This window comes from Sorex araneus, chromosome 1 (assembly GCF_027595985.1).
Source record: "Sorex araneus isolate mSorAra2 chromosome 1, mSorAra2.pri, whole genome shotgun sequence".
Taxonomy (NCBI): Eukaryota; Metazoa; Chordata; class Mammalia; order Eulipotyphla; family Soricidae; genus Sorex; species Sorex araneus.
The window spans coordinates 107101763-107128221 of NC_073302.1; the positions used below are offsets into that span (position 1 = coordinate 107101763).

The 26459-nt window shown below is 39.3% G+C and overlaps 1 protein-coding gene and 1 pseudogene across 2 annotated transcripts in view; one reads left to right on the forward strand and one right to left on the reverse strand.

Annotated features, from left to right (window-relative positions):
- FBXL7 (F-box and leucine rich repeat protein 7) overlaps positions 1 to 26459 on the forward strand; it is a 434915-nt gene that overhangs the window by 228010 nt on the left and 180446 nt on the right. The gene's annotated exons all lie outside the window — the stretch shown is intronic.
- Positions 20379 to 20576, reverse strand: LOC129401197 (small nucleolar RNA U3; annotated as a pseudogene).

The window sequence follows — 26459 nt, forward strand, 5'->3', positions numbered from 1 at the left end:
CATTTTTTCATGTGACTTTTGACCATTTGGATTTCTTCTTTGAGAAAGTTTCTCTTCATTTCATCACCCCATTTTCTGATGGAGCTGGATGTTTTCTTCTTGTAGAGTTCAACCAGTGCCTTTTAAATCCTCGTATCAACCCCTTATCATATGGGAGCACTGGGAACTTTTAGACAAGCTGATTGGAATGCGAAATTCTTATAGTCACTTTGGAAAAGAGTCTGTCAGTTTCTCACAAAACTAATCTCATTGTTACCATATAACCCAACAATTATGCTTCTTAGTTTTTACCTAAAGATGTTGAGAATGTGTGTATATGCACACAAAAACCTGAACAGTAATGTTAATAGCAGTCTAATTTCTATTTTCTAAATTTGGAAGAAACCCAGAATGTCCTTCAGCAGGTAAATGATTAAAAAAAAATTTTAAGAAGCGAAATTAAACTTTGGTAAATCTAGACAGTGGTATATCAGCCTTAATTAGCCTTAGTGAGCTATCTAATCATAAAGAGACATGAAACAATCTTATATTTATATTATTAAATGTAAGAAGCCATCTGCAAAGACTGCATACTATCTGATTCCAACTACTTGACACTCTGGAAAATGTTAAATTGACATGGGATAGTGAAAGATAATGATCAGTGGTTGTCAGGGAGTGAGCAGTGTGGAAGAGATGAATAAGGGCACCATACATAAATTTAGGTGATGATAATCTTCGGTACATAATAATGGTAGGTCATTGCATCGTTGACAAGATCCATCATCGTCATCATCATCATCATCATCATAATCATCATCACATTGATCGTCGAATTTCTCCAGCGGTCTCAGTAATGTCTCCATTCATCCTAACCCTGAGATTTTAGAAGCCTCTCCTTATTCGTTCTTCCCAACAATGCTGCATTGGAGGCTCTTTCAGGGTCAGCGGAATGAGACCCAGCATTGTTACTGATTTTGGCATAAGAATACGCCACGAGGAGTTTGAAAGGCTCTCCTATGTGGTCAGGAAACTCTCAGTAGCCTGCTGGTTCTCCCAGAGGGAGAAGTAGGCTATAAGATGTCTCGCAGCCTCTTTGCATGAGGCTCGTCCGAAGACCTCCAGAGCCTTAGCCACAACTATGCTCAAGGCCCCTCTCCACATCTTCAGAGGAGCCTCATGCATGAAGGAACCGACAGAGAAACCCAGGTGTGTGGGACCTGGGGCTGAGACCTCCAAGCCTTCTCAGAAAGGGACTGGGCCTCTTCCACCCAGATTTCCCATTTTCCAGTAGCTAGGTGCTACTATTTTATACCCAGGGACTGCCCCCGGCGCCCTGTAATCCCATCAAAGGCCAACATCCAGAGACTTAAAACCAAGCTCCCGGAAGAAAGAAATGCAGAGAGTCTTAGGCCACATGCCTGGCTGTCTTCCAGGGGCCCCTCGGAGGGGATGGACTCCAGCTTCCCTCCCCACCCCAAGCAGAGCTCCTGTGGCCGAAGACCTCCGGAGCTTTAGCCACAACCATGCTCAAGGCCGCTCTCCACATGTTCGGATGAACCTCACGCATGAAAGTCAAAATCCATAACAATTCAAAGTCTACAACACTGAAAGGGACCTTTGTGTCCTTTCTAAATTTCTCATTCTTTTAAAAAATTTAACAGGATTGCAGCTTTTTTCCATTGCAATTTTTTTGGTGTAATTTTTTATAGTTACATGTTTTAATAGTACACTTCAGATATATGATCCTTTTCAAATATATGAGTTCAGCACTATACATTTTCCTCTAAGCGTTGCTTTTGCTGCATCTTACAGGATTTGATGAATAATACTTTTTATAGGGACTACTGAGATGTGCTTAAGGGACCGAGGTCCCACTCTCAGTGGTACTTGGACAGCTAGGATTCAAGGGTACTGATTTGGACCAGTGATGGAGTACTGCTCAGGATGTCTGATGCCAGAGACCACCAGGACCCCACTTCACAGTGTACAGGGACCAGGCAATGCACAAAATCCATCCGAGATGTTGACCCCGTGCTATCTCCCTAGTCCTGCTAAATTGAACTTTCATTTTCGCATATAAAATTATCTTTATATGTCTCTTCAAATTAGTATTCAACCCATGTATTATCCAAAAGGAAGTGACTTTCTTTATGTTTGGAGATTTCTCATCTATCTTTCTGTTATTGATATATAATTACATCCAGGGCTTGAATGATTTTCTGTGTGTATATGAATGATTTCTGTCATTCAATTGATTCGATTTGTATTATGTCCCAGAATATTGTCTATTTAGGTGATTATACTGTGAGAACCTGAGAAAAATGTATGTTCTCTTATTGTTGCATAAAATAGTGTTAGATGTCAATTATAGATAATTGGCTGATGGTATGTTTAAATTCAACTCTGATCTTTTTTATTGGTTTTTCTATTATAGGTCAGGTAACATGTTGACAACATTATTAATATATAGAGTCTTGATGTATAGTTATTACCTCCTAAGACCAAAATGCCAAAGACCCTCTGCCAATGACCCAATATTCTTTCTAATTCACCTCAACCTTCCCCTGCTCCCCTTTCTCCCTATTTGGAATCTCATGATTTATAATCCAGGGCCATGTGTTTGTCATCATTTAGTGCTGTCCATGCCCATGTTCCAGTTCTCTTTATACCACAGATGTGTTCATCATCTTCTATTTGTCTGTCTTCCTCAGACTTATTTCACTTAAAATGATGATATTTCTGCGTGATGTATTTGCCATTTATGAGAGAGGGTTCTTAACATTTTTTTTTTCTGGCTTTGGGGTTTATACCTGGCAATGTGCTCAGGAGATACTCCTGGCTCAGCTCTCAGAAATTGCTCCTGACAGTGCTTGGAGGACCATGAAATGGTGGGGATTGAACTTGGGTTTGCTGCATGCAAGGGAAAAAATCCCTACCTACTGCCCTATCACTTCAGGTCCCCTGTAAACATTTTTAAGTAGAGATAGACATATGCCATTATAATGAAAAATATTTTAGTGTTTTACAGTGATATCTATTTTATCTTTTGAGTTTCTGGAGTTAACCTTTTCCCATAGTTATATTAGGAAAACAATCAATCCATTCTCATTTCCAGATTTTCTTAGAGTCACCCTTTAGAAATCATATTTGAGAGAAATGTCTAATTAATATCGCAGAAACAAACTATAGTTAGGATATGTTCCTGAATATTTTTAGCTTTGGCACAGCTTTACCTAAAATGTTCTAGAGGATTTGGGATTTTTGTTACATTCAAATCTTACAGAGAATGCCCATTGAGTCTTCTGATGTGCTTTCCATTTCAATAATTTGCATATAAGGCCCTCTCAATTGCTAGACCTCTATGAATATACCAGGTCAATGTTTAGGGAGATATTTCTTTTGTTTCCAGTTCCTGTAAACAATTGCTCTTTGTATCCTGATGTCTTGTAGTTAAGATGTTCAAGATATTGACCTGGTTAGGTAGTATATACTTCCAATCCCTCGGAGGAAAACACAGAATTCCACTGAGGCTTCATCTTGGGATCAGGGCTGTAGTAGTACGATGGTATAGTACACACACACACACACACACACACACACAAAGAGAGAGACTCCATTATAAACTATTCTAAGGATATTTGTTCAAAATGAATGAATGAATGAGGGCTAAACATGAAAATGTTACTTTATGGGAAAAGTTATCACTATTTATTAGTTAAATAGATCTTCTGGTGGCCAGAAGTTTTACAGATAATATTAAGAGCATTTTATAATAAAATTCTATACCTGAGGTGTTTATTACCCTCTTGCATATTGTACTATTCAAATGTGTGAGAAAAGGTGAATGAAAAGTTGACATCGATAATTATGTCAAAATTTATCTAACATTGTTCCACAATGTCAACACTAATGCAGACCTGTGAAGATTAGGAATCTGAAATGGAATATGAGAAATCAAGCTTGTACAAAGAGAGGAATAATGGGCAAAATAGTTGCCTTGGTCTTTTGAAAGACCCCATTGTCATGATGTTAAAACAGACTAGATAAATGTTTTCGAATAAAGAACCCTTGATTGGATTTGGGACTCACTGATGTGAAACAACATGAAAACAATTTGCCTGGCTTTGTGGGCACAGTTGTGGCAATGGGGAACATTTAAGTATGGAATATATATTAAATATGATATTGAATTATTGTATTGTCAAATGCTTTACATGTTATGACTGTATTGGTATAATATAGCTCAGATCCTTTACAGAGGATGTGCTGATGTTATTTTGGATATTCAGAATGACATATGTGAATCTAACTTTCAAATAATTCATAATTATTAAATATGCAAATAAATATCTATTTATTCATACAGTATGTACATGCACATATACGTATGTATGTGTATGGTTATACATACAAATAAGGAATGTAGTAAATGCTAATAGTTGGTAAATATTGGTATATAAATATTCATTTTAATATTTTTTTCAGTTTTTTTCAGTAGATGTGACATTTTTTTAAAAATTAATAGTTGACAAAATGCCAACAAATCTCCCAAAGTCTTTGCATCCAGACTTTGTTTGAATTTTTGTGGTGGTTCATATAAACCAAAGTGAAAAATCCCTAGGCCACCTAAAATAAATATCTGTCCCAATCTTTTATATTTGAGTATTTTGGTACTTAAAGACAGGGGAAACTATGACTATCTAAATAAATATATTCTCATATATTTGATCCCTATGGGATGACTTAAGTAAACAAACAAATAAAATAACACAGGCACACAGACATTGGGATAATCACAAGGTTTTGATTTGAAAATAACCCTAGTTTGGGAGTTATTGCTTTCAGCTGTAATAATAACTGGGTTTTCCACTAAGGGAAAAATACGTGTATTTAAAATAAATATCTTCAGTACAATTTTACAATGTTGAAGAAACAAAAGTGACCTTTTAAAAAAATTTTACGCTTTCAGATGACCCAAAAGTCCATGAGTGTTTACTAGGGCGGACAGGGTTTCGGTTGGCTAAAAAATGATAAAAGGGCTTGACCATGATTTTAAACTGCACCAAAGCCCTTTTTGTTTGGTGGCCTTTAGCCAAGGAAAAGCCCCAACTTTTATCCAACTATGTTGACTACACTTTTCTACTGCAATCTGCGTTTTTTCCTGTTGGATCCAATTTTGAACTGAATTATAAACTCAGGGGATGTCATTACTTACTTCCTAGGAATTGATTCAAACCAACGTTGTTCTGAGCAGTGTCTGTGGCCAGTTTTTAAAGAATCCATGTGTGTTTCAGGAAAAAGATTGACGATGTCTCTTTGGTGGGATTTCACACCCTCATATTTATTTCCCTTAGGACAAAGTAGTCACAGACCCAATCTTTGTTTCTAGATCTTCCATGGTTGAACATGACAAATCCTTTATCGACGTTAAATTTTCTTCTGTAATCTCAAATTCTATTTTTCTTATTAAAAATAATATATAATGAAATAAACACCAGGTTTATTAACCTGCTGTTGAGTAGCTGTCTTAAAGTCTATGTTAATTCATCTACTTATAGTATCTGAAGGAGCCACCCCAAAAGGTTTGTAGGATAGGTGCTATTACCTTGTGGTACAGAGCAGGACAGTTTTACAACAAAATTAGAAGATGGTAGTGAATTTTATCCTTACTTACAATAGCTGCTTCCAACAAATGGAGGGCATTTCTTCAGATTGTGAACCCTTGGAAATCTTGCACCCCATTCCAAGGCACGATTACTTTTTTCAGTTAAAAATCAGATTATGTCCTCTCTTTATTTTCTTCCCTTTTTGGGGGGGTGGGGATCATATCTGTCAATGCTCAGAGTTTGCTCCTGCCTCTGCACTCAGGAATTACTCCTGGTGGTGTTCTGGGCATCTGGGAATCGAACCCAGGTTGGCAGCATCAAGGCAAACACCCTCCCTGCTGTGCTATCACTCCGACCCAGCTTATGTATGACCTTTCATAGAGTAATCATCATTGAATGTTTTCAATCAGCGAGCATCTGATTCTGCATGCTTCCTAAAACAGGGCCATAGGTAAACAGGGGAGACCACAGCATGAGATTGGGGAGCCATCCAGAAGGCAGGAAGGCCACACTTAGGAAGCACTTTGGAAGGGCGTCATCGTTGGAAAAAGATGGAGAAGCAGCAGTGTATTCTGTCATCCACTTAGGAGTGGGGATACCCGTGTGCTTCTAAAACCGCAAGAGCCCCCTCTCACCTAGGTGCTCGTGTGGGCAGCTTAGCTAGGAGGAGACTTTCCAGTTTTCTGTGGTTGCTTGGTTGGCACACCGCCCCAGGGGCCATTCATTTGCAGTATGCAAAAAATATATATATGTGTATATAAGGATATGTATATATGTATATCTATACACATATATATGTATAGATGTACATATATATGGAGAGCCTGGCAAGCTGCTGAGAGTATCCCACCTGCACGGCAGAGCCTGACAAGCTACCTGTAGCGTATTCGATATGCCAAAAACAATAATGATAGGTCTCATGTATATATGTGTATGTATATATATATATATATATATATATGACCAGTATAACAATAATAGCAGGGAGTGATCACTCTGGACAAGATCTGTGTGTTCAAAGTAGGTAAAGAGATATTCTTTTTTTTTTTTTGCCTTTTGGGTCACACCCAGCGATGCACAGGGGTTACTCCTGGCTCATGCATTCAGGAATTCCTCCTGGAGGTGCTGGGAATCAAACCCGGGTCAGCCTCATGCAAGGCAAACGCCCTCCCCGCTGTACTATCGCTTCAGCCCTAAAGAGATATTCTTGATAACTCCTCAGTATCAATATTGCAAACCAAAAGGAGTGAGTGAGAGAGAGAGAAAGAGAGAGAGGGGTGAGAGGGAGAGACAGAGAGAGAAAGAGAGTGAGAGGGAGAGAGAGAGAGAGAGAGAGAGAGAGAGAGAGAGAGAGAGAGAGAGAGAGAGAGAGAGAGAGAGAAGAAAAGCCCCTGCTGTAGAGACGGCAGGGGGTGGGGGTAGGGGGTGATGGGAAGGAACCTGGGGACTCTGGTGCTGGGAAATGTACACTGGTGGAGGGATGGGTGTTGGAATACTGTATGACGTAAATCTAATTCTGAACAGCTTTGTAAGGTTCTGTTTCACAGTGATCCAATAAAAAGTTTTAAAAAATTGCAAAAAAGAAAAAGAATGGCAATACTATACAGAAGCACAAATAAATCGAAATAAACCCTTTTAAGGCATCTGCTTATTAGCTTCTTCCATTGGTTGGTCAGTTAGGTGTTCCAAGACATTGTTTATATTTCATAAATCTCACTAAAGATGGTCATCTGTTTGTCAATTAGAGTGTACATGGCCAGCTCAAGGAAGTATCAGACCTCTGCAAGAATAATTAATGTCAAGTTTGCTTGCCTTGATTTAGACCAGAGATCTTGGAAGAATTCAGCTGGGTTCTCAGGGATCCTCCTAGGAAAGGAGAAAAACAGCTGCAGGAGATGCTAAGGTAAAAAGGTTAATCAACTGATAGCCATTTACTGACTCAAAAGACTTTCCATATGAGAAGTCGATTGCGTGTTAAACGTCTATGACTACTGCTGCTTCTTTGTCCACCAAATGATATCGCCAGCTCCGTGCCCGATGTTAGACAGTGTGATGGAGTTCCTCCACAATAAAGAATCTTCATGGTGTCATGCAAGTCTAAATTTCTGTCTTGACTGAATGCTACTCAGAAAATCTGTCACTGTCACTCTCACTGTCATCCCGTTGCTCATCGATTTGCTCAAGTGGGCACGAGTAGCATCTCCATTGTGAGACTGTTACTATTTTTGGCATATCGAATACACCACAGGTAGCTTGCCAGGCTCTGTCGTGCAGGCGAGAAACTCTTGGTAGCTTGCTGGGCTTTCCGAGAGGGGTGGAGGAATCGAACCCAGGTCGGCTGCATGCAAGGCAAATGCCCTATCCACTGTGCTATTGCTCCAGCCCAGAAAAATCAGTCATTAGCAATAAATTTTGGTGCTGACACTAAGCCAGTCATTTATTCTCGTTTATTCTCATTCTTGACTACTAGCGTTATCTTCCACATACAGGAACAAAGAACATATATCATCTATAGCCCTGGGATTTTCCTTTCGGTCTTCTTTTGGATTTTTCCCTGAGAACATTCAAGAAACTTTCTAGTCTTGAAATTAGAAACATCCGAGCTGCAAACATCAAGCTCTGATTCTGTTTACCGTGGGTGACTTAGTAAATAACCTGACTTCCCCCCCATACTTAGAAGGGTGTTAGAAAAACCACACACTACCTGATTCCATGTTGCTCAGTATCGTGAACCCTTAGAAGTACTTATACTGTACTTCAGGGTCTAATTGTCACATTTTTTCCAATTAAAAATCAAATCATAACCTTTCATAGAGTACTCACTGTAACTTAAAAGGTTTTAAAAAAGCAGTAATGTAATTCACCAGGGCATATGGATGCACATGAGTGTTCTTAGACAACCCTGAGCTACGAGCCTGGAATTTTTCAGGGGATGTGAATTGTCAGAATGTTTCTCAAAGCCGACTTGCATCATTTGTTTAGTGCTGCTATAGTGATGGGAATGCCACACAACCCAAAGAATTGCTGTGTGTCTAAACTCTAAAAACCACTTGCATCATTTCTCCCAGTGGATGATAAGCACTGATCCCCTGTTCATTCCTGGTGGCACTATTAACAGGTCATTCTTGAAACAGTTACTGCAGGTATTCAGAGTTAGTATCTTGTACCACATAAAACTGTTGTCAAAGGCTTCACAAAGATAGGAATTTCTCCTGCCCTCCATGCATCTGAAGATGGCATGTTGAGGCTGAGCAATGAAGTGAACACATCTTATATGAATGATGCTGAGGATACCGTGTCAGATCATGAAACTAACAATGGTTGCATAGAATCCTGGGACGGAGAAGAATACATTTTGTACTCTCAAGCATACTGTTTCAACTGTCATGCACAAATCAATGATAGCATATTAGCTTTTTCAACTCACCATATAAGAAGAAAAAATGCACATTCAAATCACTTGTGAATTACATTGCTGCTTTTCCCCCCCTTTTTAGTGGCGTGATGTTAGAAAAAGAGATATTCTCCAACTTAAAAAATAAAAAGAAAACCCTTTTTCATTCTCACACTTTTATAACTATGGTAATTCTCAGTTCTCTTTTCAATAAACTTTCCCAAATATTTTCTTTCCTTATTGCCATCATTTCCACACCTCCCATGTTTTTATATATGTTTTTTTTTCAATTGTGAGTCTTGCTGTGTGATTTTGCCATGCATATTTTCAGCCCAGATAAGGATACATTTAAAGTAATAATTCGTTTATGCTGGTTTTTGACTAATTAGAGTGTTAAAAAATGCATCATAAGTTTATTAATATTGAATTTTTCTATTGTAACTATTGAAGCCAATGTCTAAGAATGTGAATTGTTATACACAACATATTTCTTTATTTTAAATAAATATTTTAAATAGTCTGTAGAACCCATAACAAACATCCAGATAAAAGTGGGCCTATCACATAGATAAATGATTACCGGTTGTTTCCTCCATCTTCAAAACCTGTCTTTGTGACAGCTGAAAGACCAGTTTTGAATTTAAAAAACTAGGGTTAATGTTCAGAACCACCTCTCCTAACCCCCACTACCTTGTCCTACATTAACTGGAAACTAATGTAGACATCATCACCAATTTCCACTAAAAGTTCCTGCAAATATTTGCCCTTGGCTATGCATCATTCTCAGGACTGCTTTCAGTTGATGGCACCATCTGCTCCTGGAGAACTCAGGGAATAGACTGGTCAGTCCCTAGAATCGGGCCAAGGGACATTTAACAGGGAGGGCATTGTAGGGGCTGGGATCTGAGAATGCACATACTGGAGTATAGGTATCAGGTGGACATACCTTGTCTATCTGGTTTCTTGTATATTTACTCCAAAAGAGCTCATTAAATGTTAAGATTAGCCTTGTTAAAAATAAAAAAATAGAATATCTCAGTTATCATAGTAACAGGTATTAGATGATGCCTTTGTTTATGATAACAAAAGTAACACAGACTTGAAGCGATGGGCTTGAATTTTCTCATTCGTAAGAGACATGGTTGACTTAGATAATAGCATCCAATATTAGAACAGTATTTCTCAAATTGCATTACACTATCATCGTACTACCCCCAATGTAATGGCTAAATACAGTGTGTCACATATTTAAGTTTCACAATCACGATCACGAAATCCCATTAATCGTCGATTTCTCGAGCAGGCTCAGTAACCTCTCCATTTGTCCTTTCCCTGAGATCTTGGAAATCTCTCTGGACTCGGCCTTCCCAACAATGTCTCACTGGAGGATCTTTCAGGGTCAGGGGAATGGGATCCAGCTTGTTACTAGCTTTAGCATATGAATACACCATGGGAAGCTTGCAAGGCTGTCCCATGTGGACAGGAAACTCTCAGAGGCTTGCCAGTTTCTCCCAGAGGGAGAAGTAGGCTACAAGATATGTCTTCTGGGAGCTCGCTTTTAAGTCTCTGGATGTTGGCCATTGATGGGATTACACACACCTGGGTATTTAAATAGATTAAACTATTTAAGTTTAATCTTTATTAATATTTTCTTTGTTATACTCTTTAGAAAATACAAAATGCAAACAAAACAAGAAAATTTAAAAAAATGAATCAATCTCTAGTTGTAACTTTGGAATTTTCCTTGGTATAAGTTCTCTCCAGAATGCCAGTGTCAGACCACTAACTTGTCGGGCTTGGGGGATAGTCAGGGGTGCCAGAAACCAAACCCAGGTCTGCTTGTTGCAAGGCAAGTGCCCTATCACCTGACTATCTCTCCAGCTCTTCTTTTTATACTTTATCATTATTTTTGAGTTTATAATTTGTGAGTTTTCAAAAAATCTTGAAAGTTTTAATGAAATTCTGTTGAAGCTTGGGTCAGTGTGGTGAGAGAACTAGGTCTTAATGCTGTTTTATTGCTTATCAGTATAACTCCATGTTAGTCTGCTTCTATGAATTAAATGTAATCTCAAAATGGTTTAAAATTTAGTAAAATTATTGCTAAATACTCTGTGATATTTGTTGTTAAAGACATGTTTTCATTTTTAATATCATTAAGATATGAGTCACAACGGATGTATGATTTACATACAATGAAATGCACCTGTATATGCATTATTTGATAAATTTTGTCAGATATATATACTCGTGGAATAATTTTCTGCTTAGGATATAGAACATTCCTGTCTTCCCAGAAGTTCTTTCTGGCCCCATTTAGTCTTTCTTTCAAGCCTCATTTAAACAAAGGATTGACCTTCTGACACTGCATCAGTTTAGCTTACTCTGGGATTTCATATGAATAGAATTATACAGCATATGTATTTTGGATACATGGCCTTTTTTTGTGCTGACATTTTATGTCAAATGTAATATTTATGAACTATATAGATTTTGTAACTGAAATTTATATGTTATGAAAACTTGCTTATAGTTAATTGTCCAAGCTTTTTAGTAATGCCAATTTTTTTTTCTAATACCATTTTGGGTTTCATTATTGTTTGTTTGGGATTTTTGGCCACCCCAGGGCCTGGCCCCGTGTTCAGTTATCACTCCTGGTTGCATGTTGTAACTGGAGATTTAACCTGGGTTGTGGGTACAGAAGTCAGGCACCTTACCCGTCTACTATCTCTGCAGCCCTGAAACATTCAGGATTTTTGAAAAACATTGTTTTGGACATATCTAACCATACCCAGAGGTTTACTCATATTTCTGTGCTCAGGGATCACTCCTAACAGGTCTCAGGGGACTACATATGGTTCTGCAGACTGAACTTGGTCGGTCACATGCAGAGCGAGCACCCTAACCACTGTACTGTCTCTCTGGCCCCTGAAATGTAAGAGCAAAATTTGTTGAAAATTTAATACGTGCCAATCACTGCACTACCTGTTTCATATATTTTAATTTTTTTACAACTATTATGCCATGTTTTATCATTATCTTTATAAATGAAGAAGCTGAAGCCTGAAAAAAATTAATGAATGTAGAGAAGTAACGGTATACCAGTATTTCAGACTTAAGGTTTGTAATTCCAGAGTTTTGTCCTTCACTTTTGGAAGACTCCTATGCAGCTTGTCCTCTAACTCCATGATCATAAGTAAATTTTAATGCATAATTTAAGTTTTCAGGAAGACACCGCCATTAGACAGTGATAAAGCCTATATCTGTAGTATCCTGCAATTTTAGTTTTAAAAATTATGATTAGAAATGTCTGAATTTTTCTACAGTGACATTACTATTTGTCCACACCATTAATATCATATGTTTGAATATAATAAAGTGAGGGTCATACCATGGGCTATCACTCTATTTATGTAATTTATAATTTCCAATAATAAATGATCTCATATCTTTTAAGTAGTGATAATTAATTTTTCCTATTTCCGTATTATGTAAATTTAAGCTAAGATAATTATATATTCTACCTTAAGATAACAAACTCATAGTGATGAAGTCCTCAGATAAACAAAGATTGTCTGGTTCTCCATGCTAAACTATTTCCAGTACAATAGGTGTCAGGCATCTTGAATCCCTGTCTGAGATAGACAAGTGACTTGATTGTTATATAATCTAAATATGTTTAATGTTGTAGAATAAAGATTAATGATGAGTGACTCATTAGTATCTAGACAAAATTTAATGTACGTTCAAATCTGATTTACTTGCATAAACAAAGTAACTACTTTTGAGTTGATGCATGATACAAATGCACTGAAATGGGAACAGAACACTTAATTAGTATATTTTTCCATTGCAGAAAACAAGCCAAGAACAAAGGAAAATAAAAATTCAACTTCTTCATAGACTATTTCTTCTTCATCAGTCAGGCCTGTAGAGCCTTGTAATTTTTCAAAAGTTTATTCTTTTGTTTCTGAATTTATTTTCCTGAATAATTAAATGTTCTTTTATTTTAATACCAACAGAGGACTTTTGCATGGATGACTGACCTCCGAGTGTCTCATGAATTTTTTTTTAATGTGCAGTGTACCAAGTAATGATATATGAAGTATCTGTGATTAGCTCTTTCTCCCCAACATTGACAAGCTTATAAGGAAGAAAGAAAATAAACTGTGATTATAAACTAACACTAATTTAATTTAGTAGACGTTGACATGCAAACTTCATCTGGGAAATGTTCTATTGTATAGCCTATTAGAAATGATGCATGCTAGTTAAGACAGAGTTAGTGTGCGTGTGGTACTGACGTATGTTATATGTAAACATAAGCATGAATGGTGAAGAGGTAATAGTTCTGTGTGCTACACAAAATTTATAATAAATTATAGTGGTAATTTTAAACATGGCTAACTTTTTTAGTGCTTACTCAGCTCATCATAATGATTTAATTTTATCCACATGGCAGACCTGTAAGGTTGCTTACTAAAGCTTACACCATTTTATCACTGAGGAAAATGGAGCGAGGAAACTGGTCTGTATCGTAGGTTGAATATGTGAGTGGTGTCACTGTCACTGTCATCCCGTTGTTCATCGATTTACTCGAGCGGGCACCAGTAACGTCTTTATTACACTCAGCCCTGTGATTTTAGCAGCCTCTCCTTACTCTTATTTCACACACACTCTTCTTTCAGGGTCGGGAATGAGACCTATCGTTACTGTCTTTGGCATATCAAATACGCCACAGGTAGCTTGCCAGGCTCTGACGTGTGAGCAGGATACTCCGGTAGCTGGCCAGGTGTATTCTGCAGTTTTTTGAGGTGGCTTTCAAGAGCTGCTGAGTGGACCCAGGGTAAAGTAAAGCTTAGTAAAACTTAGCTAGCCAGGCTAGTGCTGCAGTGTCAGGGCATGAGATTGTGCTATCCCTCTGGTCTGTGGTGGCAGGGATTACCCAGGTCACCCCAGGGGTGCTCAGGGACCTGCAGGTTTATATCTGGCCATGCTCAGGGGACCAAGTAGTGCCAGGGATGGGACTCGAGTTGCTGTACTGATCCCCCACACCCTGCATTCTTAATGCTATGCCGCACTGCTGAAATGCAGAGAGGCATTTTCTTCGATATAGCGCAATGGGTAGGGCATTCGCCTTGCACAGGGCCAACTTGGGTTCAATTCATCCGCCCCTCTCGGAGAACCCGGCAAGCTACCAAGAGTATCTCGCCCGCATGGCAGAGCCTGGAAAGCTCCCCGTGGCGTATTTGATATGCCAAAAACAGTAACAAGAATTCTCATAATGGAGGTGTTACTGGTGCCCGCTCGAGCAAATCGATGAGCAGTGGGATGCCATGATCAAAGAAGGAGAGCAGCAGCGTTTCCCTGAGACTTAAGTTTCGGTCTAATTAGATAGCTGTAAACATCTGGGCCACTAGATTTTCCTGTTGGCAACTGCAATGGCTAAAAAGACAGGATGCATATAAAAGTTTCTCAAAACACAAAATAGTCAAGTACAATAAATACTCAAGATTTTTTTTTCTGTAACACTGTCTGTACTTCAGGAGGGCAATGAAATTTGGAAGAATTTTTTCTCAAACTTTCATTGATTGTTCTCTTACATAGATACTATAGATCTTATAACTGATCATCTTTGCCTGATATCTTTTGCCACAGAGAGTTCAGAAATAAAAGGGCAACCTGCCCATAGCAACTACTTAGGATATCCTACTAGTAATTCTATCTTGGCTTTGTTTTACCCATCCTGCTCATTCTTATGAGCCCTGGTGACTTGAACCATTTAGTCTTCATCACCTTGTATTATAAAATTTCCTTCAGAGCTGCCCAAAATCTTATTGAAGAGTAGATTAAATAAACGCAAATCAAAATATGTCAGACAAAAATTTAAAATGCATCATCTTAGGTAAAGACACAGAATTGTCATAAGTATGGAGCATTAAAGTACTCTATTGAATGAAGAGAGTGAAAACTTTTTAGTTTATTTAGGTATTAGAGACAGAGCATAACTATAAATATATCATTGGCTGGTTTGGTATATCCCACTGCAAATTTAGGCTTTGTGATATTTTCAAGAAACTGGTTCAGTGACCATAGTTTGTGTGTGTCTGTGTGTGTATGTGTGTGTGTGGTGGTGGATAGAAGGAGCGGCGGAGGGGTTCTGTGCATGAAAACAAGTGTTAAGGGTAGTAGTTCCAGAGTGTGGCTTATAAAATAGTACTATTTGGGATGCTTTATGACAAACCTGATCCCCACAGTATTTACAGAGAAATCATAATTGATTCTCTGTCAATTCAGAGATGGAAATTCTATGTCTGTTATTCAGATGGAGCTAAATAGTCACTTTTGGCTGTAAGGACTAGCCACACCCAGCAGTGCTCAGAACTTCCTCCTGACTGTACTCAGGGATCACTCCTGGAAAGACTTGGGGGACCTTGTAGGGTGCCTGGGATTGAACCCAGGTCAGCTGCATGCGAGACAAGCATTCTACCCTCTGTACTATCTCTCCAACCCCCTAAGAGGTCATCTCTTAAACCAGGTTGCTGGTGACGTCTGACAATATCTCATTACTGATGTAGTCAGGAAAGTAGGATTTTCCCCTCTTGGCACAGGGAGCAGGTAGGAAGCACCAATACCTCAGATTTAACGTGAGGTGTCCCTTCTTGTTTGCAAGAGGGGAATTGACTGAAAAGGAAAAAAAGTTTGCGCCATTGTTTTCCAGGGAAAGGAGTGAAGAAGCATTATAGGAAAAATAAAGGAAATGGAAAGTATTCCTTCGGATGAAAAATGAGTGAGCACAGAACAACAGAAGGCGACCACAACAAGCCAATGCAGATCACAGACCACCCTGAGGACCCCCTTTTTGAATCCTCTCAGAGGTGTGTGATATGTTACAGAATACGGTTTATCTTTGGAAAGTGGAGTTTAGCTGCAAGTCAAGAGGATGCAGTTCCTCGATGGACTGAAGTTTGTTCCTGCGTATCCTGGGAGGATAAAGGGAGAAAAGACCGTGTGGGCTCGGAACCTCAGAGTTACTGGAAGCTGCTTCTTCCTGCATGTTCCTTGTACCTCAGGACCCTGTGTGGCGAGGCAAGTGCCAGAAACAACAGTCACATCAAGTCACACTGCAGGACTGAATGATGTGATCTCAGTTCAGGATGTTTGTAAACACAGTGAACACCCCTGACCCCCGCCGGAGAAGGTGTGGGGGGGGGCGTAAACAGATGCATGAATGTACTTGCTCCATTTCCCTCTGGTGAAGCTTCTGAGCTTATCGGTCATGGAATGTTTGTTTTCCACACTTGAAAGTATTTTTGCCCCCAGTTATAAAATTCAGTATTTAAAAGTTGACTCTGGCAAAGTTAGCCAAATAGTTGAGCTACAAATGTGTTTCTTTCTTCATACCCAGCATTCTTTCCATAAATTACTGTTCTGTGTGCTTAGGACAAGTCAGTAATTCACTATAATTTCAGTATCTAAGGGCTAATTTATTTTTTGAGCCAAGTAAAAAGAAGGCTAGAAGTTTGCTTAATACAAATTGTGTTGCATTTTGTACTAGGCACTGGGGTTTACAAAACTGTTAATGGTACAGCTTCATATATGGAACATTCCAGCAACTCACCTTCCACCATGTTGCCTGCTTCCTGCCATCACTGAACCAATGTCCCCTCCTGAACCTCCATTTTATAAGTCTTATTGATTGATGTACTAAGTATCAAAGAATCTCTTTTTAATCATTAGAATGAATAAAATGAATTTGAGTTTATTTTTATCTCATTCTTTAAAATTTATTCTACTGTGTATTTTGTTAGGTAAAAGCAAGACTCCAGAGAGTCTGTTTTAACTCCTGAGTTTGTTCATTTACAGAGGTATACATACAGTCCGTTGGGGCAACTGTCCATTGAAGGTGTCTCATGCTAAGGATTAGAATGTAGGATGTTTGTTTAGCTTTGTAGATCACAGTCTTAATAGAAACACCCATGTGTCCAAACTGCAATAGTTTCATATTTGAAAAAATAACTTGGAGTAAAAAAAAAAACTCTCCGTATAAGTAGATTCTGCCTTGAACTTCCTGAAGTCAAAAACAGAAACCAAAATGCCAGGGAGAGTAATGACCCTGCCCTTGTGCTTTAATCCAGGAAGAGCAAAGGAGCTTTGCCCTTCACTGCTTCCGTCTCTTGGGATTAAGGGATGACAGCTTGACTCTTTGATTTAGTGTGATACAATCTCTTGCTGAACCATTGTACTTAATACAGAAACTGAAATAGTCACATTCTCACAAGTATGGTTGAGTGTTAAAATAATGCACTGCCTGGGACCACAGATACCAGAATCAACACTTATCATGAGTAAAATTATGAGAAAATGAGTATATATGTGTACATATGTGTGTGTATTTTAAGATAATTATGTATATATGTACATATATTTAAGATGACTGCTGTCTAACGAAATAGTAAATGACTTATCCATAAAATAAATAGCACAGCACTGGGAATAGTTAAATGAGAGAGTGACTCAAACATTACTATCTGGATACCAACCATTACTCTATGAAAGGTACAGAGACTAGACTGTGAACTTGATAAAAACATAAATTATGAAAATATTTCTTGGGAGCATGGGTCCACTGCTGGCAACATGTATTAGTGTGGACAGTGAGCAAGAAGCAAAAACAAAAACCTTTGTGATAAATGTTATTTAGGTCAGTTTTTTGAAGTATATTAATGCTAGTTTATTTTAATTGCAATCCCTCCCTCCCCCAATTTGTGGTTGTGCATATCCTCCATGGCTGATCGTATACCTTATCCCTGCAGAATTTTTTTTTAAAAAATATTAGTGAATCATGTGAGGTACAGTTACAGACTTACAATTTTTCATGCTTGTGTTTTAGTCATACAGTGTTCGAGTACCCATCCCTCCACCAGTGCCCATGATCCCACTATCCCTCCCTCCCATCTCCCCTACCCCATCCCACCTCTGTGGCAGGGCATTCCCTTTTGTTCTCTCTCTCCTTTTCGTTGTTGTGGTTTGCAATAGATGTATTGTGTCGCCATCATCTTTGATCTATAGTCTACTTTCAGCGCACATGTCCCATCCCCAGCGGGTCCTCGAACCACACTTTACCTGGTGTTCTCTTCTCTATCTGAGCTGCCCCTTCCTCCAAAATGTGAGGCCAGCTTCCAAGCCGTGAAGCCAACCTCCCGGTACTTATTTCTACTATTCCTGGGTGCTAGTTTCCCATTCTGTTACTTTATATTCCATAGATGAGTGCAATATTTCTATGTCTGTCTCTCCCTTTCTGACTCATTTTACTTAGCATGATACTTTCCATGTTGATCCACTTATATGCAAAGGTTATGACTTCATCTTTTCTAACAGCTGCATAGTATTCCATTGTGTAGATGTACTAAAGTTTCTTTAACCAGTCATCTGTTCTAGGGTTTTGTTCCAGATTCTGGCTATTGTAAACAGTGCTGAAATGAACATTTGAGTGCAGATGTCATTTTGACTATACTTTTTTGCCTCTCCTGGATATATTCCCAGGAGTGATATTGCTGAGTCAAATGGGAGCTCAATTTCTAATTTTTTGAGAAGTGTCTATATGTATTCCAAAAGGGCTGAACCAGTCGGCATTCCTACCAGCAATGTAGGAGAGTCTCTTTCTCCCCACATCCAGGCCAACAGCAGTTGCTTTTGTTCTTTTGGATGTGTGCCAGTCTCTGTGGTGTGAGGTGGTATCTCATAGTTGTTTTGATCTACATCTCACTGATGATTAGTGATGAAGAGCATTTTTTCGTGTTCATTTTTTTTGCCATTCATTTTTCTTCCTTGAGAAAGGTTCTTTTCATTTCATCAGCCCATTTTTTGATGGGGTTTTCTTCTTGCAGTTTCCAACCAGTGCCTTGTATACCCTTGATATCAACCCCTTATCAGATGGGTATTGGGTGAATATTATTTCCCATTCTGTAGATTGTCTTTGTATTTTGGTCACTCTATCTTTTGCAGTGCAGAAGCTTCTTAGTTGAATATAGTCCCATTTGTTTATCTCTGTTTCCATTTGGTTGGTCAGTGGCATGTAATCTTTGAAGATACTATTAGCCTCAATATCATGGAGGGTTTTGCCAACCTTGTCTTCAATGTACCTTATGGATTCTAGTCTTATGTTGAAGTCTTTAATCAATTTTGATCTGATTTTTGTGCATGGTGTTAGGTCGAGGTCTAAGCCTACTATTTTTTGCATGTGGTTGTCTAGTTATGCCAGCACCATTTGTTAAAGAGGCTTTATTTGCCCCACTTCACATTTTTTGTCCCTTATCAAAGATTAGATGTTCATACATTTGGGGTTTTGTGTAGGGATATTCCACCTTGTTCCATTGGTCTGCGGCTCTGCCTTCGTTCCAGTACCATGCTGTTTTGTTACCGCTTTGTAATAGAGTTTGAGGTTGGCGGGGGGTGATGCCTCCCATCGTCTTTTTCCCAAGAATTTCTTTAGCTATTCGTGGGCATTTGTTGTTCCATATGAATTTCAAGAGTGCTTGATCCATTTCTTTGAAGAATTTCATGGGTATCCTTATAAGGATCACATTGAATCTGTATAGTGCTTTGGGGAGTAATACCCAAAAATCCATGGCCTTCCTACAAGCAAATAACAATACAGAGGAAAGTGACATGAAAAAAAAAACAATCCCATTCACAGTTGTGCCCCAGAAAGTCAAGTACCTCTGAATCAGCCTAACTAAGGGGGTAAAGGACATCTACAAAGAAAACTACAAAACGCTACCCCACGAAATAAAAGAGGACACGAGGATATGGAAACATACCCCCTGCTCATGGATAGGAAGAATTATCATTGTCAAAGTGGCAATACTTCCTGCAGCCTTTTCCTATTTCCCTTCAGAATAATGCTCTCTCTTGTCTAAGTAAGTGATGAGTGACCCATCCCTGCCAACTTGCCCATCACTTGGCTGAGGCCTTTCAGATGTCCTCCTTTTTGTGGACCAGATGCTATTGATGTCATAGACTGTTTCTTCTCCCTGGGAACTCCCTGCAGTAAGTGTTCAGGGCTGACTCTATCCTCTCTTGGCCACTCATCCCTTGGGACTGGCAATTACAAGTCTTGTAAATCCTTGCTCTAGCTGGAACCAGCTGATTAGCTTGAGGAAAAGAAATTTGATTTCTCTGGTCTGTGTCTCAAATGTTGACTGTTGTCAGTATCAAGTTGGGTACAAATGACCAAGTCTCCTCTGGGGCTTGCTCCCAACCAAGTCATCATTTGTGTTTAATCCCTTCACTCTGATTCTGTTTCTCTCCTTTCTGTCCCCTCACCCCCCGCTGCCTTACTTCTTATCATTTTTTTCATCTTTTCTTCTTTCATTTCTTTTCTTTTTTCTGAAGAAACTGCTCAGACTGCATCCTCTTCCTATCACTCTTCCAAATGATGAGAAGAATCAAAAGGCAAAAGCAACACCTAGAACTGGCTTCATGCTCAGGAGACAGTGCTACGATGCTCCTCCTGGTGGCCTCAAGTGCTCTAGGAGATCAAAGAAGATTCACTAGTAACAGACAATATAAATGATCCCTGAAAGTATAGCCTTTCATTTCTTTTCTTTTTGTTTGAGATATAAGAACCCCAAAACAATGATGCATAATCTGTCGGAAGGAGTTAAACAACTTTTCCTGTAGTGTGACTAATATAGTCCGAGTATCAGATTGCAACACATAAATGTGTCTAATGTACACTTTAAGAAAGCATGATAATTATTCAGGAAGAGTATTTGCTGAATTTTGACTAGACTTGGTACATGTGTAATGGAGAGAAAAACCACATAGACTGAAAGAGGAGACGTTGTATCTGTCCTAGAGTGCATGTAAATTGTGTGCATACCAATTTGCATACTAGGTTCTACTGACCAATTCATTTGGACAGGATGGACTCTGTAAAGCCCTTTTTCGGGTCCTAGATGTACTTCTGGGAATTGATATTGAAAATGGCACTAGTGACTAATTGAGTCAGGGGAGATTGAGAGAAGGGCAACTATTTCAGAGGGTTTAATAAAGATAATAACAAGCGAAAGAAAAGGGATGGTGAGGAACAGACTGCAGTCTATAATTGCTGGAAGCAAAATTCAGAAAGCTTTTAAACTTAATGACAGGAGAGATCATCACTGTATCACTATTATCCTTTTGTTCATCGATTTGCTTGAGCGGGCGCCAGTAACATCTCCATTCATCCTAACCCTGAGATTTTAGCAGCCTGTCTTTACTCATCTTTCCCAGTGGTGTCTCATTGGAGGCTCTTTCAGGGTCAGAGGAATGAGACCCATCACTGTTACTGTTTCTGGCATATCGAATACGTCACAGGGAGCTTGCCATGCTCTGCCATGCGGGCAGGAACTCTAGGTAGCTTGCCGGACTCTCTGAGAGGGAGAACTGGATTTGCAGCCGAGCGCTTATAGGAGCTTTGTTTTATAGTCTCTGGGTCTTGGTCATTGATGGGATTACACGATGCTGGGGGCAGTTTATGGGTGTGACTGCATAGCTACTGGAAAATGGGGGCTCTGGGTGGAGAAGGCCCAGTCCCAATCTGAGCAGACTTGGAGATCTCAGCCCCGGGTCCCACACACCTGGGTTCCTCTGTCGGTTCCTTCATGCCTGAGGCTCATCCGAACATGTGGAGAGTGGCCTTGAGCATGCCTGTGGCTGGGTTCTGGAGAGATAAAGGTACTGTAATAATGGAGAGGGAATTACTGGAAGAAGACTATTTACAAAGACAGTCTGAGACCATCTGGGTCTCAGTTCAGGAAACTACTCAGTTCAGGGAACTACAAGCCAAGTGCAAGTATAAGCCAAGTATAGTGACATAGTTGTTCCATTGCCACTTGCATGGATTTTGGTCCAGAGGTTCAATGACTGTCACATGCCCTAGGTGTCCAAGGGGGCAGGGGTAATGACTCAAAGAGCTGGAAGGCGTATTTAGCATAGAGCTCTGGGTTCAGTCCCAACACCGTGTGGCGTCCTAACACTGGGAACAGCCAAAATACAAAATAAAACTCACCAAAATGTTAACAAAAATAAAGAGCCATCTAAGGAAAATGAATGTAGAAAAGAAAGGATTGAGAAGAGATTTCATCCGACGGTTCCCGAGCTTTCTCTTGTGAATATTGAACAGAAAAATCAGAGTAGGATCCTGAACTCACACGGATGGGGTCATGTCCAAGCAGGGAAGGGGCAGACAGACACAGAATGATCTCTCTCATATGCGGCTATAAAGAAACCGAGTAGGGGAAGAACAAACAGCCGAAGGCAGTCGAAATGAAGAGCAGGAAAACTGATCTTCAGTAGGATAAGAACACTTGCCACTGGGGTGGGGGTGGGGGGATAAGGAAGGGAAGGGAACCCTGGGACTATGAAGGAGGGAGTGCCTGCCAAAAAGCAGGCAAGAGAGTGGGAGGGAAACTAGGAACATAGGAAGAGGGAAGTGGACGCTGGTGGAGGGATTGGTTGGAGCAGTGACATCAGAAGCTTAATAGTGAATAACTGTATTACTTTGTAATTCAAGGTCATTCAGTAAAACAAACTGATAGCTGTGGGGGAACTTTTCTCCCCAACATGGGCAGACATGTTGCACACCAGGTCCAGGCAGATGCGGGGCGAAGGATGATGGGGCATGGGGAAACCACTCCAGGAGACGGCGAATGGTCACTCACATTATTGCCAACCACACCCACATTTTAGAGTGGGTCTTGCCTTAAGAGGATGGTCCAGTCACATAAAGTTTAGCATTACTGACCTATCACCTTTCCAATTCTGCTTTGCCCCGGCTCAATCCCAGAGAAGTCTAGATGCTGCCGTTAGGAATGCAGTTAGGTGACAGTTCTTGGGGGATGAGACTCAACACCAGATTCCTGGTGCTTGTCAAAAGTGCCCAGACACTCCCTACTGGGTCACTCTGCGGGGACAGGTCTTACCTGTTGTGCAGGGACAGATCTTATCCACTCTGGTGCCTGTTGCCGTGCTCCACAGACAGCAGCGGAGAGGGAAGGTGCAGTTGAGTGTGTAGAATTCGATCATGCATGTACTGAATCTGAAAAGGATGGGGGAGATTATAGGCTGTGGGTTTGGAGTTTGAGAAACAGTCCTAAGGGCTTCTGCCTTACAGAGAACGTGGGGCCGGAGATATCATAGAGCAGCTTAGGTGCTTTCCTTGCATGTGGCTAGCCCCAATGCCATCCCCAGAACACCGTGTGTCCGCAAGACTCAAGAGCTACTCCTGAACACTGTGGGTATCTCCCCCCACCAGAAAAACACAGAGCTTCAGTAGAACAAAACGTGCCATAATACGTCATAGTAGTCTTAAAATTTGATGTTATGATTTTAAATCCAGGTTTGTTTTCTACTAGTTGTTTTTAATATAAGATTTGGTGTCCTTGGAGATGTTTCACTCAAAGAAAATAATTTATGCTTTTTTTAATTTTAAATTATATTCAGTGTATTAAAGTTGCAAATTAAAAAATCCCTAGGTTTGTTTTTCTTTTCTTTTTAACTCTGCAGTTTAACCCAAACTCTCATTATTCTATTTATAAACCTGGTGTAGTTTTGCAATCATCTTCAAGGGGACCTTCACAAATTAGTTAATCACACTTCATTAAATATTTAAATAGAATTATATATTTGACATATTCATTTTTCTCTCTTTTTTATGCTTTAAAATGATCTAACAAGTTGAATGGTTCCAAGAGAAATCTATCTTAATGTAATAAATTGAATTTGTATGTAGGGTGACTCTTTTTCTCATAAATATTTTTATACATTCATAACTTTTTTCCCTATAAGTTTAAAATTGAAATAATGGGCTTAAATGAATTACCCAGTCTTAAATTGCTAAATGCATAAAATAGCGATGCACATAAATCATTTCTGAAAACATACATGTCAATGCACTCTTTGGGCTTATTTTTACTTTTTCATTGTCGGAGTAAGGATACTTGAAATTCAGCTGATTTTGAGAAACTTTATACACTTGGACAATTTTTCTGCCCAGTTTCTGGTGCCTTGGTGAGTGATTCCTTTTCCTCACTTCATCTTAAAAGCTGGAATGTGAAATATTAAATTCTCACCCCACGTTTAGCCACGGGGGGTTCACTTGACACAGTTCCTTTTGATGGAATATATATATATTACATCCCATCTGTTTTATGGACAAAAAGTAGATATTCGCTCATTACCACAGATGATGGGGAATTGGGAATTAACTATCTGAAATTTAAATGACCCCCTCTGTGTTCCAAAAAGTATGGTATGTTCTTTATTGAATTAACTATCATATTGATAACAGCTCCATAAGATAGATACATTCATGCTCCATTTCATTGATAAGCAAACAGTAGATCCAAGAAATTTCTCACTTGCCAGAGTCACATAACATAGACAAGGTTCGAGTTCCAAGACCCAAGTTTTGGAGTCACCTCTCTGTTGTAATCACCTCCTGCTTATCTTTCTTCCCCTGGGTTTTTTTTTTTATGAATTCTACTACATTTATGGCCTGCTCTTATAGCTAAGAGTTTCCATGTGTTTTCCCACTAAATCAAGAGTCCCTTGGCCATATGCATCTTTTACACCCCAAATCACAGCCACAGAATTTATCTCCCCATAGAGGTTCAACAAATAAATACTTCAGTGAACACATGGTTTAAGAGTGATAAAATTACAGTTGTCACATGAACTTACTTTAAAACCTTCAGTATGTCAAGCCTACCAGTTATTCCCTGAAATTCAAAAATAAATAGAATAGGTAGAAAGAGAACTTTTGTTTTTAAAACTAAAGAGGATATCTCCTTGTGTACTGAACAAAGGAAGTTGAACTTCATTGTTTCAGGATCTGTTTCAAGCTAAATGAAATCTTTTCCCCCAAATGCGTGTGTTGCTGATCTTGCACTGTGCTGGAAGGAAACTGGAAGCTTAGATGCAGACCCCAAGAGTTGAGGTGAAAGTGGAGATGTTTCCATGACTTCCTTAGTATATTCTCATAGCCTGTTAGTGTTAGACAATGAATGGCAGGAATAAAGGGTTTGCATCCTTATTCTCCCTTCTTTTTACGTTTCATGGTTTTGTTTTCTTTTCCCACCCAGATCTTTGAAAAGAAGCCTCACAATGAAATGACTGAAAGATATTATTTCTGCTTCTTATAATTGCTAAAGCATTTTCTGTCCACTTCTTTGGGGCTTTTATGAGTTTTGGTCCATGTCAAGATTTCTATGTATTCAGATGTCAAGAAACCATGGGTAGCTCCGCTGGTTGGTTTTTATATGTTGGTGGGTGTGGTACCTTCGTGAAGGATTACAAGACTGGTAATGAGCAAGCATATGGACACTGAATGCCTTGCATGTCAAAAAATGTGGTTTCAGACTCAGGATGATCTTTCTCATATGTGGGATATAAAGAAACTTTGTAAGGGAATATCAGATGTCCAATGGCAAAAGAAAGGAAGAGTAGGAGAACTTGTGTAAAGCAGAAGCTCGGCACTGGAGCAGGGGTGGGCTAGATGGGTTATGGAGGGAAGCACTCAGACAGCGGGGGAGGGGAAAGTGCCTACCACAGTAGCCTGCAGGGGTGGGGGAAGGGAAATTGGGGATATCGGTGAAGGTTAATGGTCATTGGTAAAGGTATTGGTGTTGGAACAATTTATACCTGAAATTTGTAACTTTGTGATTCATGGTGATTCAATAAAAAAATGCAAGTTAAAATATATACATATATATATATATATGTATATGGTTTCAGTTGGAAGTTAAGAGCACTCCAGGCAGTGTAAGCAGTGCTGGATACTAATGCTGGACATTCTATAGGCATAAGGTTGTATGATAGCACCTGCTCTATGGAATGACTTGGCTTAGATTGTGTAACATTCTTGTAGCCATAGTGTTCTGGTTTTGCTTTCCTGACTTACTATAGATCCAGGGGCACATGAAAAAAATGTTTATGTTGGTGAATGAAGAAAATAAGGAAAGTGCTTTATCATTTGCTCCGGACTATCTGAAAAGTGTCATAGTTCCTTTATATATGTAAAATTACGAACTTACCAAACATGTCTGAGGCCAGCATATTTCAATGAGTGCTTTTTATTATAGGTGGTGACTTTATGTGGTAGTTCTCCATCGTATCTTAGCGTCCAAGCAGTTTACCTCCTTGCCACCTCTGAGAAGGTTCACCAAGAATGTCAGCTCCTCCCGCTGTCATTGTGTTTATGTGATGGAAAATAGCTCTCTAGAAGGATCTGACTCTGGCTTATGGAAAATATATCCCTCAAAAGACAAAGTCTTTTCCCTTTAGTTTCTCCATCTGAAACCAGTTGTTTTATTTTCACTCTGTTCTTCAAACGTTGTGATAATGTTGTGCTGTGAGATCTACTTACTTCATCCAAGAACCAAGCCCACATCATTTGCATTCCACTTCCAAAGTCCATCAGAGAGGAGAGCTGA